The sequence below is a fragment of the Hydra vulgaris genome, chromosome 04 (genome assembly GCF_038396675.1).
Source record: "Hydra vulgaris chromosome 04, alternate assembly HydraT2T_AEP".
Taxonomy (NCBI): Eukaryota; Metazoa; Cnidaria; class Hydrozoa; order Anthoathecata; family Hydridae; genus Hydra; species Hydra vulgaris.
The window spans coordinates 40,528,039-40,543,732 of NC_088923.1; the positions used below are offsets into that span (position 1 = coordinate 40,528,039).

Below are 15,694 nucleotides of genomic sequence, written 5' to 3' on the forward strand. Positions count from 1 at the left end.
CATGTTTGAGTGACAATTTCAATAATATTATTAATACAAATTATTATAAATTTTATTAAACACATTTTATACAATTATACATTATTACATTATATACAATTATACATTTGTCAATTGAGACCGAGAATTTTTTTTGTACTATAACACATTATTTCTAAGATTGTAGGGTAACTGAAGTGGTATGGCTGCACAGTCTTTGAGAGACTCAAATCTTCAAATCTAGAGACTCTCTAGACAAACTAAAGACAATTTAGACAAACTTCACTGTGCAGTGTATTACTTATTCTTTATAAGAAATGATCTTAATTTATATTTTTTGCATTTTTTTTGTAGCACTTTAAAGCTATAAAAAACAAAGTTGAGAATTCTGCCTTGGCGTAACTATAACGCTTGCTTTAGAAGCAAGCGCTCAAACTACTTACAGAAAAAAAGTTCTACTAACTTGAAATGCAATTTTAGATGTTGAAATTGGCGATTTAAAATGCTAAGATAGAAGAATTCATAAACAACAAAAATTGAGAAACAGCAAAACTTTTTTTTAAATGAATGAAAAATTGTTGCTGAAAACCTGTATTTGGTATTCCATGACTTTATCATATTCCTGGTAAAAAGGTGAAGATAGAAAATTAGATTTGCAGATGAGACACCAAGTGATAAATTGGAGGTAGTAGTGACATTATCGAAAACAGCCAAACTAAATCAGCTCGAAAAGGGACTTTCTGGAATAATTTCGAAATTAAAGAACAAAACCTAAATTGTAAAAAAAGGAATTGTATCTTAACTTGAGATGACTTAAGACTTAAATACGAAAAGCAGAATAAGTTCGAAAAGGGACCTTTCGATATATATATATATATATATATATATATATATATATATATATATATATATATATATATATATATATATATATATATATATTAAAATATTTTAAATGAGAAAACGGCATCTGACGTCAAGTGTACGTGATCCGATATTTGCTAATCGCTGGAATCAAAGTTAGAAAGTAAAAATTTTTTCCTATGCCTACAAGCATAATCCCATGTGTGAATATAAATTTATATTTGATCTCACTATTACTTAACTAATTACAAGCTTTAAAAAATTAAACCTAAATATTCGCTTTTTAAATCTTTATATATATATATATATATATATATATATATATATATACATATATATATATATATATATAAAGATTAAAAAAAAAATAGAAACACACACACATATATAAATTGCGATATTATTTCGTTTTATTTTTCGAACTAATTCCTTAAAATTAATTTTCGATATTAATCCCAAAAAAACGTTTCGATCAAATAAATATCGATATTAATCCGTTTTTCAAGCAATTTTTTTTTTCGATACTATCTTCTTTCCCATAAGTTGAATTGTATATTTTAGAAACCCGTCATGTGCGCTTTTTTAAATTTTTGGTAAAAAATTTATCAAAATTGTTTGATATACCAAAAGTATATCAAACAATAGAAGTTCATACAAAAAAATAATGATTTTAGTCTGAAATAAACTGTAATAAATTAATTTTGAAATGCTTCAAATTTATGCATGAGTGTTTTAATCAATATATTGTAGGATATTGTTACAAGTTTAACTTTACGCAACAGAGCACTACATTTAAGTATTTTAGGGAGGAAGTGCGGCATGTTTGGAATACTGCAAGTATTTTGAAACAACGTATTATATGAAATGTGAATCGCTACATCTGTGTCGACACCATATTTTGTAGCATCACTTGATGAGCAATGACAAACAATAAATAGAATTACGCTCCTGATTTAGAGCTTGTTGCGAACGAGAAAGTAGTGAAATAATCATTTTGAATTTGAATTATTGTTTTTCTTTTTGAACTTTAAATCCTCTGCAATCATTAAACTAATTAACTACGTCTATCATATTCAAATATTAAGTAACAAATCTAGTTACTGTACTTATTTTTTACATATTTTAAAACATTTCATGTGAAATATAAGGCAGGGCCGACAACACCAGGGAGGAGGGGGCCCGGAGGGTCACTTTTTGTTCTAAAGGAATTTTTTTTTATTTTAGAAATTTCTAGATATAGAAGACATTTTTTAGAAATTGACGATTGTGCCCCTCCACTTCAAAATCCTGGGCCCCGGGTAATTTTACCGAATGTTATTATATGCTTGTTGAAATTTATCACTGTGCGATTAAACTTTAATAATTATTATAAAAATGTTCTCAAATTGTAAAATTTCAAAGGTTTGGAATTATTTTGATCTCAAAAGAATGACGAGGCACAATGCAAACAATGTCCAAAATTAATACTATGTGGTGTAGTTTGCATAACAACTGATGGTGCTTCCTTTATGGAAAAATTAAGATATATTTCTCCTACTGAATATCAGCTTTATTTTGACCATGGAAAACATTTAGCGGTAATTGATGTTATTTATAAAAAAAAAGTTGAAAATAATCAGATTTGTAATGAAGAAGATATTGAAAATGATTTTGATGTTTTTGGCGATGAAAATAATAATGAGGATGAAAACGAAATTAGTATAATAAATTAATATAATTTGGAATAGCAAATTATATATATATATATTTTTAAAAACTCGCTTAAGTTTTTTTTTTAAGAAATGCTTGTGATAAACAAAATGCAATATAATAAATAAAAATTTTCTAGCAAAATAAATTATTTGAGTTTAATTAAAATCAAATTAAAATTTAATACAAAAAAACTTTTAAAAGCGCATTATAGAGCATTTTCTAAGACAACATTGTATAGCTTTTCTGGGACAACATTGTTCAGGCTTGTAAATGACAAAAGTTCTTCTATCAATGCAACTATTATAAAAGCGATTGGTCGAAACATTCAATCAGTAAAAAGATTGAAAATCTTATTACTAAACAGAACATAAAAATTTGTTAATTACATACTGGCAAATGAAAATCATTTTTGTGGCTTAATCCAGTTGGTATTGTGACGATTAGCATATTAGGTGGCTTTGAAAAACAATTAAGTTATAGTTACTTCATCTAAAGACATTTAACTGGAATATTTCAAGCAAGGTGCTAATGGATTTACAAAAATTAGAATGGAGGAGTTTTTCAACAATTTAGATTTACATTTTAGAAAGTGTTCTTTCTAAAATGCAAACCAAAGTTCCAAAATATGTAGCTTGCAAGAGTAAAAACAAGTTAGAACAATAACATCAAAAAAGTTCTCTCATTTTTTCATTCATCAGGGGCTCGCTTATTCTTACATTAGAGGTTCTCTCATCATCATAGAAAATAAAAAGAACAAAAATAAATAAAAAACTGAAAAAGTTGAAAAACTGTGCTAATGATGTAAGATGTGGATATATTTTGCTTGTGCTGAAAATACAAATAATTGCATAGCTTCAATTTTTTTGAAAGAGCAAGTAACTAGGAATACTCTATTTCAAACTACCTAAACTTTTTTTATGATCTGGATTTTTTGCCTTTTTTTAAAAAAAAACTGTTTTTCTTTTGCTGAAATTGACAAAGATTATTATATTTCAAATAATTAATTTGCTGTTTTGTTCTAAATTTCTCATTCAGTTTTTTTTTTAAAGTAAGTGGTATTTTATATATGCTCCATATTCTCTACCATCTACTATGCGCCGTCTTTTAAAAAACGTCTTTCAAGCGTATTTTTAACGTCTTTTTAACAGTTTTGACGTCTTTCGAACGTCCAGAAGAGTTATTTTTTGGGTTCTGTGCCTACTGGGTAATCATTCATGTATTTGGGGTTTTTATAAGGTTTCGAATTACACAAGATTCCCAAAAAAAGACACTAATATTGCATTTATAAATGCAACACTAATGCCTCTTTTTAAAGCTTTTTAAGGAAAGCATTTTAAGTGGTTTGAAAGTTGCTATCAAATGTGTTTTTAATAAATGACATTGTATTGATTTTCATCGTTTCCTCTAAAAGCTTTGTGTATTTTTACATTTTTCCATGCTAAATTTATAGTTTATTGTAAAACTACCATGGAAAAAATGTAACAATACACGAAACTCTTACGAGTGGATCGATTGCAAGTTTCTCTTAAACAGAGGGCTAATGCGTATGACATAATCAGCAAAAGGTTTGGTTTTTTTAAACATCTACAATCTTTGTCCAATGATACTATGAGAGGTTATGTTTCATATATAGGCGAGAGTGTGTATGAAAGAGCCAGTTTTAGGTATGAAAAAAAGTAGTCTTTCCGAAGTTTTGCTAGTTTTGCACAAATGGCTTAATCAGATACATGCGGTAAGTTCAACGTTTTGCTCCATAGGTCTTTAAGCTCTACAGCAATTAAACCGATTCTCTCTCTCCGTTCTTTGGCGGTGGATTCAAGAAATTTGAAGCGTCTAATGACGTGGTTTTTCAGGGGCATGCGGCTCCGTTCGCTTAAGAGTGCTTCATAAATTGCCACGTTGTCTCCTCTTAATGGAGCTTGAAACTGGACTAAGTTCTTTGTCCAGTTTCAAGCTCCATTAAGAGGAGACAACGTGGCAATTTATGAAGCACTCTTGACCAAACCTTTTTCTAAGGTTTCCTTGTTCTTCTCCGAGTTAGAAGAGCTCTTCTTGAACAACATGCTATCTTCTACTCAGCAACAGAAATAGGAAAGGTCTTAACGTCAATATTAATTACGTAACTAATTAAAGAAACTGTTATTAAGTTTTCAATTGAACTGATATTGTTAATATATTTTATTTCAAAAGAAGCAAATAATGATTATAGAAAAAGAAAAAGGCAGACACAAATAAAATATTATATGCTCAACTATAATTTGCGAAAGAGTTAAATGTAACTTACCAAATAATACAAGGATCTTTTTATACTTAAACTATAGAGAATGCGCAATAATTAAAATAAGGCAATAATAATGTTGATACCAAATTAAGATAATTAAAACTCAACTACCCGCTTTGAACACCTCGCTTATATACCAGTCAAGGCCGTAGACAACCTTTTTTGATGTGTGAGCTAAGCAACTTTGAAACATGAAGAAAACTCCATATTTAAGTATGTTCATGTATATGAGGAATGAGGATGCTATGCAAAAAATTGCGGTGATTGGAGACTGGGAACAACAAAAACCCCAAAACAATAGCCCTCTCAGCCCCAATTAGGAGGGCAACAAGTCAAGTTTGGATTTTTGTTTTCAATCGTAAACTTAATTTATATTTATCAACGAATTTCAAATTTGATTCATTAATCTCTTGTTGATCGGTTTTTATGACTTTATAAAGTTTACAGCCCCCTCAATTTGAGGGGGCAATAAACTTTATTAACTTTATAATTAAAAGTCTATTTTCAAGTTGATTGATTAACCAAGTAGTATATAAATTATGCTACTATTTATTAATTTTTTTATACTCTAGTAAGTTATTTTTTACTTTTATTAAGAATTAATGTATGAAAATTCTTGCTTCAGCTAATTATTTGACACTATCAACAATACTAAAAATGCGATATGTTTACATATATTACTAAATGCTATCGCATTCCAATATAAAATAAATATTGTTAGTGATGTTTTTGTAATAATAGACTAAACTAAGGGCATACATGCACTTTACCTCTCTATTTGCCAAATTGTGTCCTTTTAATAGCGCTACTGAAATTTTTTTTGTTCGGCTTACTAGTATAGCCTCGTTACCGCCATTTTGAGGTTACCAACTAATTAGACCCTCTTATATTTACATACCTACGGCCAAAACATCTCTTATCCGGCCTTGAGCAATATATTTTAAAAAATAATAGTATTTTAAATATAAGCAGAGGTTTACAGACAGTTATTGGGTTGCAATATGAATTTATTCTTGTCATGATAAGAAGCCAACACTCTCTGATTGCTTGGAGGGGACATTTAAGCTTGAAAAGGATCTCACTTCTGCTACAGCATGGGCCTCACAATGGCTGATGAAATTTAATTCAGATAAAACCCTTAATTTTTCAGCCAATTGTTATTGCAATAATTTAGATCTTCCTATATTTATGAACGGTAATGTACTCAATGTGTCATCTACTCTTCATATTTTAGGATTAACTCTTGCTTCCGATCTTTCTGGGAAACCATATATTAAATCAGTTGCAAAATTAGCATCTGCTAAGGTTGCATCTCTTTATCGAGTTCAACACTTTCTTACTCCGGATTCTATTCTCAATCTCTATAAATCTCAAATCTGACCTTGTATGGAATACTGTTGCCATATTTGGGGCGGATCTTCTAATGATGCCCTTTCTCTTTTAGACAAGGTGCAAAAACGCATTGTAAACATAGTTGGACCTGCTCTTGCAGCCAACCTCCAACCATTTTCACATCGTCGTAATGTTGCTTCTCTTTCTCTTTTCCACAAATACTATAGTGGGCACTGCTCTAAAGAGCTAGCGTCTCTTGTGCCATCTACTAAAATTCATTTTCGGGTTACTCGTCATTTAATTAAGTCTCATCCTTTTTCTGTGGCTGTTCCTAAGTGCTCCAAAAAATCTTACTTGTCTAGTTTTTTTCCTCGAACATCAGCTCTTTGGAATTCGCTTCCTTCATCTTGCTTTCCTGATTCATATAATTTGCAATCTTTTAAGTCATCTGTCAATCGTTATCTTGCTCTACAATCTTCATCTTTTCTCTTCCAATAACTTCCAATAACTTTCAACTCTAATTAGTGGTTGCTTGCAGCCTTGTTAGAAGCAAAAAGAGAAAAAAGAATCGTCTAATCCAGCAATCGTTTAAATGCAGTTATAATCACGCATGAAAGTCACGAACAGTAGTTGTAAATTTAACAAGTTCATTTAAAGGCAATCTATAAAGGACGTCAATGTTTATACGGAGGAGAAAAGGTTAAGATAAAACGGACAAAACAGGACAAGGGGGAGGGGTCATTAAAAAAGGACTTCATGTTATAAAAAATTTTTTGTTAAAGTGTTAAAAACATGGAAAACTATGTAAACATGTGTTTTTATGGAGTCAACGTAAGGGAACGAAATACTTTTATTTATTGTAGTTAAAGAAAAAAAATTGGTGTTAATATTTGTTTAAATTTTATTTTTGTATATATATATATATATATATATATATATATATATATATATATATATATATATATATATATATATATATATATTTAATATATTACAATAAATTATATATGTGTGCGTGATGGCAAGAACAGTCTGAACTATTGCACATCATCATTCAACTGAACGTTGATGTTCTGCCTACGATAAGAGGCAATCTGAGGTGTATAGGGTAAGAGTACAGGGTTAGTTAACTATAAGTTATAAAAATTTCTATTCGACTAAAGTATGCCTAAATATAACTTTTTAGCCTCTAAACTTATTTACTTATAATTCTTTAATTGCTTTATAAAGAGCCTCAAATTGTTGGATGAGCTTGATGCTGAGCTCAAAAAGATGCTATCATCTTTGCAGAAGTGCTTTATATACTCGATGCGAAATTTATATAATTGAAAAAATTGTTTGAAGGAAAGAGACTCGTCCACTCGGTCAACAAGTTGATGCAAGCCCAAAACAATCTTCATTTAAATCGCAGAGATGATCTGCTTTGTACAGCAACTATAAAAAATGTGGAAGAAGCTTGCTATTTTTTAGGCCCTAAGAATGAGTGCTTTATAAGTCAAGACAATAATGCTCAGATCCCAATTGGAATTACCGCTGCTAACAAAGAAGCTTCTATATTAATGCACATCGGGTTTCACTTCATAATTATGTTATAGATCATTACCGCAAAGCACAAGTTCATCCAATCTCTCTACACAGGCATTGAAATCAAACCAGAATGCTTTCCAGATCGAACAGCAAGAAATTCTCAAGGAAATCAAATTTATTTTTAATATCAACTCCTTACGTTAAATATAAGTCGAAATGCAGATAGTTATTTCATGAATTCCTTAAGTCTTGATATATATATATATATATATATATATATATATATATATATATATATATATATATATATATATAAATATAGAAAGACTTAGGCAATTCATGTAATAATTATCTGCATAGCAACATATATTTAAGGTAGGACAGTCGATCTTCTTTTGGAAAAACAGTATTTTGATTTTGCTTGAAAGCTCTGTGCTTTGATCTTTTCCGGTCTGATGATTGATCTAGGGGTGGTTGAGTATCTTGATCTATGCGGCAAGACGAAGCTCGATGCTCGTCATCACTTATTGAAGATTAGGAATGATTAGCCTACCATGTCTGCACCAGCCAATATTTCACGCAAATTGTGAAATGTTATGATCCCGGATGTTGTTCTTTGAAAATGAGCTCTTATTTCCATGTTATTCTTGGTCGATTTCTGCCTCCATCTATTCCAATCCGCCAGTCAGATGAAATCTGTAGCCGTTTCAGACATCACCAGCAAGAATTGTTTTCCTTCTGTATTTTTTGTAATCGCCTCCAATATTCAGAGCACAATTCCTCGATTATTGAAATCATTCAAACTTCCTCCTTAAGATCTGTTTTGTTCCTCTGTGCAATCAAGTTTATCTCGGAGAATTTGCAGGCATTGCAACTTGTACCTTGCCTCCCAAATCATGTTAAAAAAGCTTCTCAACATTACTCCTTCCAGTTTTATTAACCAAATGACTATTTGAGTTAGAATACAAAGTACCCTTTTGCGAGTTAGACCTGTTGGCGTTGCCGCCAAATGAAAAAGAGAGTCAATAGCTGTAATTGCGGTAGAAGAGAACGCCGCCTTTGCTGAATGGCTCGATGAAGACGAAATTAAAACAGAGGGCCCTAATATTCCAAATGATGCAACTACCGGTGTCTAAGGAAGGTGGGGGAGGGTGAGGATGGGGGTTAAAAATTGTCTAAAAGTTGTGACTTCCTTTATGGACAGCCCCTTTGTTAGTTTTATGAAAATAAATTGCTTGTGAGCATTTTAAGTAAAATATTGTATATTTAAAACTCGTATTTTCTTTATACCTTTGTATTGCCTTTTCTTTATACGGACAATATAATAATTGAAAGAGTTTTAGTTACAAAATTTTTAGGTGTCTATATCGACGTTCTTGGTGACAAGACCTAATGGTCTTCTTTGAGTGTCTGCGTTCTTTTTTTTTTTAATTAAATATTGTTAAAGTTGTACTGTTTTTAAAGAACTTTTTACCTGTAATTTCATTTCTTGTTTATATTTGAATAAATATTGTAATAAAGAACAAAAAGAGAATAATTTTTTTTTACATATTTTTCAATAAGAAATAATAGTCATTAAATACTTCTAGATAGAGTATAGCGCTTAGAAAATCATTGTATGTTTTTCAAACCTATTACGATATTAACTCAAGAAAAAAGTATATAAATGATAAAAATATACATAATTAAACATTCAGATAGTCTAAAGTATGATAAAAATATTTTTGTTACAACTGTTTAAGATAGTCACAATTGTATCTATATTGCTTCAATTCCCAGCCTCTAATTGTAAAAACAATTAAAAAAAAAAGAAAAAAAAAAAAAGATTGAAAAGTTGAAAATCGAAGTAAACACAGAGCCTGATCCTTGGTCAACTCTATTCAAATTTTTAAAATCAATCTGACCATAAAGAAAGTTTAAATTTTATTTGATCAAGTAAAGCAGAATTATTTTTATTTAGTTTACGTAGAACCCTTTCAGAATTTAATCAAAAAAGTATAGTTTGAACTATTGCAGTAAAATCTCGAAAACATTGGTTAATTCGAACTTTTGCTATCTCAAAATTTTTTCTATAGTCCCTAGAAAGTAATAAAAATTATTGTACTTTAAATTGAGTTGAAAATTCGTTCAGTAGACATATATATGTATAAATGGCTCAATTGAGCCGTTTTCCTTGGACTATTTCAAGTTGCCAGATTTTCGTAAAATGTTTTTAGTTTTTTATAATACATATTATAATAAAATTATATTGCCCATCTACCATCAGTTCTGTAGTGTAGTGGTTATCACGTTCGCTTTACACGCGAAAGGTCCCCGGTTCGAGCCCGGGCAGAACTAGTATTTTGTATTTCTTCTTTTTCATTGTTATTTTAAAAAATGTAATTTTTTTTTAAATATTTACTAAATTATTTCATGAAGTGTCTTTATTTTGTAGTGGTTTTTTAAAAAAAAGCGAAGGAGCTGATGTCTATTCGAATCCAGGAACTTTTTAAAGACTGTCTTTATATATTTCTGGATTTGGATAGACATTGAGTAATTAAAATGATTTTCATATAAGTCTTCATAGCTCATTAAAAAACATTAAAACATTAAAAAAAAAAAATCAGTTAGTTTATGCGGGAGTACTTTTATTACTTTTATAAAACTATAATGTGATAAAATTTGAAAGTTGCAAACCTTCCCGATTCTATCTTAATTTAGTTTCAATTTTTTTTTTTTTTTACATATAATTCATTATGAAACGTTAACGACAGTGAATTGTTATTAATGAATTTTCGAAACGAATGTTGCTGTAAAACATTTTTTTTTGCGTATTTTCATATAACGTAAATAATTTATTTTTTAACTTTTATAAATTTTTAAGCTTGTTTGGGTCCCGTAAAAATAAGTAGTTTTACATAAAGGCCATATATTCAGATGACCTGATGTAAATAAAACATTTATAAATAAATATGGTTTTAAATGTTGCAAATTACTTGGGTTTAGATAGATAGTTAACGAAAAAAAAAAAAAAATCCAGATATTTTTGGTTTTAAGTTAGAAAAAAAAACAATCATCTTTTTAGCTTGAAAACTTTTAAGTTTTCAAATTAATTAGGTTTAAAAACTTAATTCAGAAAAAAAAATTTTTTTTTCATGTTTATTTATTTTTAATGGCGCATTTCGCTAATTCTTCAAAAAACCGCTATCGTATTTATCGCCGCTATCTTATTTTTCAAATAAGATAGCGGCGATTTAACGTGAGGTTTTTTTTTATTTTTGAACTCTTATTCTCTAATAATCTACTTCAACTTGAAGCAAATTAATAACAAAAATTGCGAATACCTAATAATGCATATATAATAATACCTAATGATTTGGGAGCCCCATTTCTAAAAAAATAATTTTTAACATGAATGAAGCAAAAAATTTTATTCACAGAAAATATTTCTTGTTTTCACATTGGCATTGTAAGCTAAGACATCTTCAAAATTTATGTTTTTCAACAGAATTATTTCAATTGTCATTGAAAAAAGACCAATTAAACGACCATTTAACATTAAGAAACGAAGATTATTCTTAACTTTTGCCATTTTTGAAAAAAATGCTCTGTATGCAGGGCCGTCCCGAAGAGATTTTAATAGGGGGGGGGGGGGGGTAGAATGACGTATCTGTTTTTTGCCAACTTAGGCCAAAAATTTTTTTGTTGTTGTCTGAATCTTCTAAAAACGGAATAAAAAAATCCTCGTTAGCCGACATTTGCCGGCTGCCAACTACTCAACGCGGTTAATGCATGTACTGGAAAATACACGAATTTTGAACTTTTTATAAAAAGGTTATGTTTCACCGTATTTTTTTAACCCGAATAATTTTTAGAAAAAATTTTTTTTTCTCTTAGCGCTTTAGTTTGTCTAAAATCAAACAACGTTAAATTTTTTTTAAATTACTCAAGTTTAGATATAAAATTTTGCTTTATAGTTGATGGACCATATTTAGTATAAAATATTATATTTAGTATATGGACCATATTTTGGTATAAAAAGTGCTGCTCTCAATGAAGATAAAACATTAAACTGAGAAAACAACTTTTTCAAACAATTTTTAAGTTATATGTTTATTTTCTAACCAGTCATATGTCTGCAAACATATTAAAGGTCGAAAAAAATTAGTTATTTCAAGTTTAAAATCTGTTTTTTCCATTTTTTATGAAAGTTTTTATTAGTATGAGTGTGAAGAACGTACAAATTGACATACGACTAGTTAGACTTTTAAAGTTAAACCTCTTAAGGTTTATTTAAAAGTCTAAGCTCAAAATTCAAACATTACTGTGATATGAGCCATCCCTATTTTATAATGCCATAAAACTATTTAACTAAAATTCCGGTCTTTAAATTATCATAGATTAATATATATATATTTTATTTAAATATATATATATTTTTTATTTTTTTGTAGAAAATATATATACACATTTTCATACTCCATCGCAAAAGATATGTTAAGTTTTAAACAATATATATAGATATTGTTTAAACTTAACATATCTTTCAAAACTTAACATATCATATTGTTTATAAACAAATGTTGCAGACCGGAAAAAAAATATGTCTGTTATCACCGAGAACAAACAAGACAAAAAAGTTTGAGAACTTGCATTAACGGCGTTGAGTATAGATCCAATTTTTCGACTCCAGAGCCCAATTTGCCGACTAATAATATTCGTAGGGGGGCCAGACACCCCCTTACGCACCACCCACGGGACGGCTCTGTCTGTCTGGATTTTAATTGGAATAGGTTGAAAAATGCGATATGCAATGTCAACATTTATTAGAATAACTGATTCTAATTTATTCCTACGATCTGCTTGGAAAATGAGAAGAATAAATCAGCAAATGAGAAGAATATATCAAGGATGTTTCCTTATGCTGATATATTCTTCTCATTTGCCATGAACTTCTAAACTTGTAATTTCATGGCAAAATGAACTTATCATGGCAACATGAACTAAGTTATGACAACATGAATTAAGTCGTAGCAAACATCCTCATAGCATAAGTAAATTTTGAGCAGCCATTATGCAGTGGTTAGTGCGCATACCTCAGAGGCTAGAGATCCGTAGTACAACGCCACCTCTGAGCAAGTTTTACAATATCGGTAAGGAAGAAGGCGTAAACTTCCTCTCAAATGCTCTTCCGCGGTGCTCGGCGATAAGACCGCAAGAACTTCTTGGGACACCTAAGTTTAAAAAAAAAATTACATTAAAAGGTTAAAAGTAAAATATACATACGACGAAAAACACACTGGAAATCCTAAAACTTTAAAAGTTACAAAAATTATTATTATTTTTTAATTGTTTTGAATAACATGCGCACTTTCATATTGCGCTCGGTAATATTATTTTATGCATGAAAAAGCTGGATATTTTATACATTTTTATGCCCTTGCAGTAGTGATAATAAACTTTGTTATTTTTATTTATTATTATTTTTTTTATTATTGCTTTCATTAGTTTGTTGTTGTACAATTATATAGTGATAATAGTAAAATATGAAAATAACAATTACCTTGTTAAATTTTTAATGATAAACAATATAAACAAGGTAACTGAAAGAAAATTGCCAATATCTTGTCATCAAAACTATAAAAGAGCCGTTTTTTAAAATTCAGTAGTAAACTTTTTACAATAACGATATAAAAGAACTAGTAAGCTTTTAACAATGATGAAAAAAACAAACGCTTTGTATAGTATACAGATTAATACGCAAAAAACAATTTTATTGCAACCTCATTAACAAAACCATCACCTGGCGGAACGAAGTGAATAAAATCAAAAAGGTTCAAAAACTCAATCCATTGATACAGATTTAACAAAGCAATTAAACGAAGGTTTTTACAGTGTCTGATAGTTCAAAACAGCCGGACATATCTCATTTTATAATTAAATCAAACCACCAAAACGTACCCTTACATTTTACTACAGTCATCGTTTCAAATCTTTTAAAAACTTAAAAGAAGGATTAACTGGACCTGACCAGATCTCCCTAAAACTACTCAAATGCATTCGCTTTGAAATTTCTGATATTCTAAGTCTTGTGTTTAACCAGTGTTTGTTTCGCTCATTTAACCCTTATCAATAGAAGCTCGCAAACATAACACCTATCGCTAAATTACCAAACCCAAGAAACTGGTTAGACTTCCGTTCAATCGCATCCCATCTCTGCAAGACATTAGAAAGAGTTGTTGCCAAATTTATTATCTACCATACTCACACCATCTTAGAAAACAACAAACAATATGGCTTCCTACCTGGTAAAAGCACTACACTGGTAATCGCATGTCTCATAGAAGACTGGCATCTTGCTAAAGACAAAAAGAGAAATTTAATTGCAATATTCTTTGAATTTGCTAAATCCTTTGACGTAGTTGATCACGAGCTTCTTCTTATCAAATTATTACTATATCTCCCTAAATGGCTAAATTTCCTGGATTGAATCGTATCTAGAGACTAGATATCAGCGAATTTATACTAACGGCATGGCAACAGAATGGTGAACTGTGGAAGCTGGAGTCATCCAAGGAAGTGCACTTGGACCCGTTCTTTTTATACTTTTCATACTTGATATAAACGATATATTTGACTGCAATTCTGAATAAGTAAGTTAATAACTATATAAGTAAGTTTATAACTGGTGCATCAAAAAAAAAAGTTATTAAACATAAAAAAATGCAAAATACAAAATGAGTATACCTAGTAACAAACTTGACACACGCCCACCACCAACTGTTTCCATCAACTCCAAATCTCTCGAATATGTAAACTGATACAAATACCTAGGATTGGATTTAAATAAAAAAATAAACACCAAACAAAAATTGCAGCGCATCAAGCCCAAATTATCCTCAGCTCAGTACCTAATTAGAAGTCTAAAATACTAGGCTTTCATTGCAAAATACTAGTAACAATATACCGAAACATTAGACTTAGTCAATTGATCCATAGTGCACCGTTGCTGTGTGCAAGCAGTATCAAAATAAAGCAAATATTGCAAATACATCTAAAAACTAGACACTAGATAATCGGTCTCGAGTCTCGATTTTTCGTCTGGTATCGGTGCGATACCATACAGTATCGGTATCGAAATCACGCGATACTGGTATCGAAAGTATCGTTAATGTTGTTACTGTTTGGTATCGTTTGGTCTCGATGCGATACTTTACAGTATCGACTTCGAGATCACGCATACAGGTATCGAAAGTATCGGTTATGTTGGTATCGTTTGGTCTCGGTGCAATACCTTACGGTATCGATATCGATACTAATATCAAAAGTTATCGGTTATGTTGGTATTGTTTGGTACCGATAGTATCATTTGGTATTGCAACTCGGGTCATCATGAGAACTTCCATGTTATTTTTATAAACGATTTGTAATTTGAAATAGTAAATTTGTATAATTAATGAAATATATATATGGCTCATTTATTATAAAAAAAAGTTCTCTAAGCTGGTTTTATGACATCATGTTTATCATTTAATTTCTCACCTGGTATCTTTTTTTTAATTTAACTAATTGTGTGGTACCACTTCTGTATTTTAATTTCTTATCTGTTATCCTTATTACAACTTTTTCTACTGTGATTAAAAGGAAAGAAAAGATTTTTTCAACATTTATTTCTATATGAAATTTTTACAAATTATTAAATTATGTTAAACACTGTGTAAGGGCGGACAAAAAGGTAAGGGAGGGGGGTGGTATTCGGGGTAACTACCTTCCCCTACCTAAGAAACGTCAAACTTCAAAATATTATTGATAAAATTAAAAAAATAAGAAAAAAAAAAAATTTACATAACCATTCAATATATTTACTATTACTAACTATCTTATAACATTTCTAAAATCATTCTAAATATCAAATGAAACAGTTGTTTTATTTTGAAAAAACGCAAATCTTATTTTATATATTTTTTTTGGTCCGACTACCCCTTAGAACAATGACCTGGATCAGCCCCTGCAATGTGTAATTTTCCATGTCGTTATTCC

The 15,694-nt window shown here is 29.8% G+C and overlaps 1 non-coding gene across 1 annotated transcript; it reads left to right on the plus strand.

The window, feature by feature from the left end:
• The first annotated feature begins 9,939 nt into the window (after window positions 1-9,939).
• trnav-uac (transfer RNA valine (anticodon UAC)) lies at window positions 9,940-10,012 on the plus strand. The gene has a single exon. It is a non-coding gene; the product is annotated as a tRNA-Val (tRNA).
• The last annotated feature ends 5,682 nt before the right edge of the window (window positions 10,013-15,694 follow it).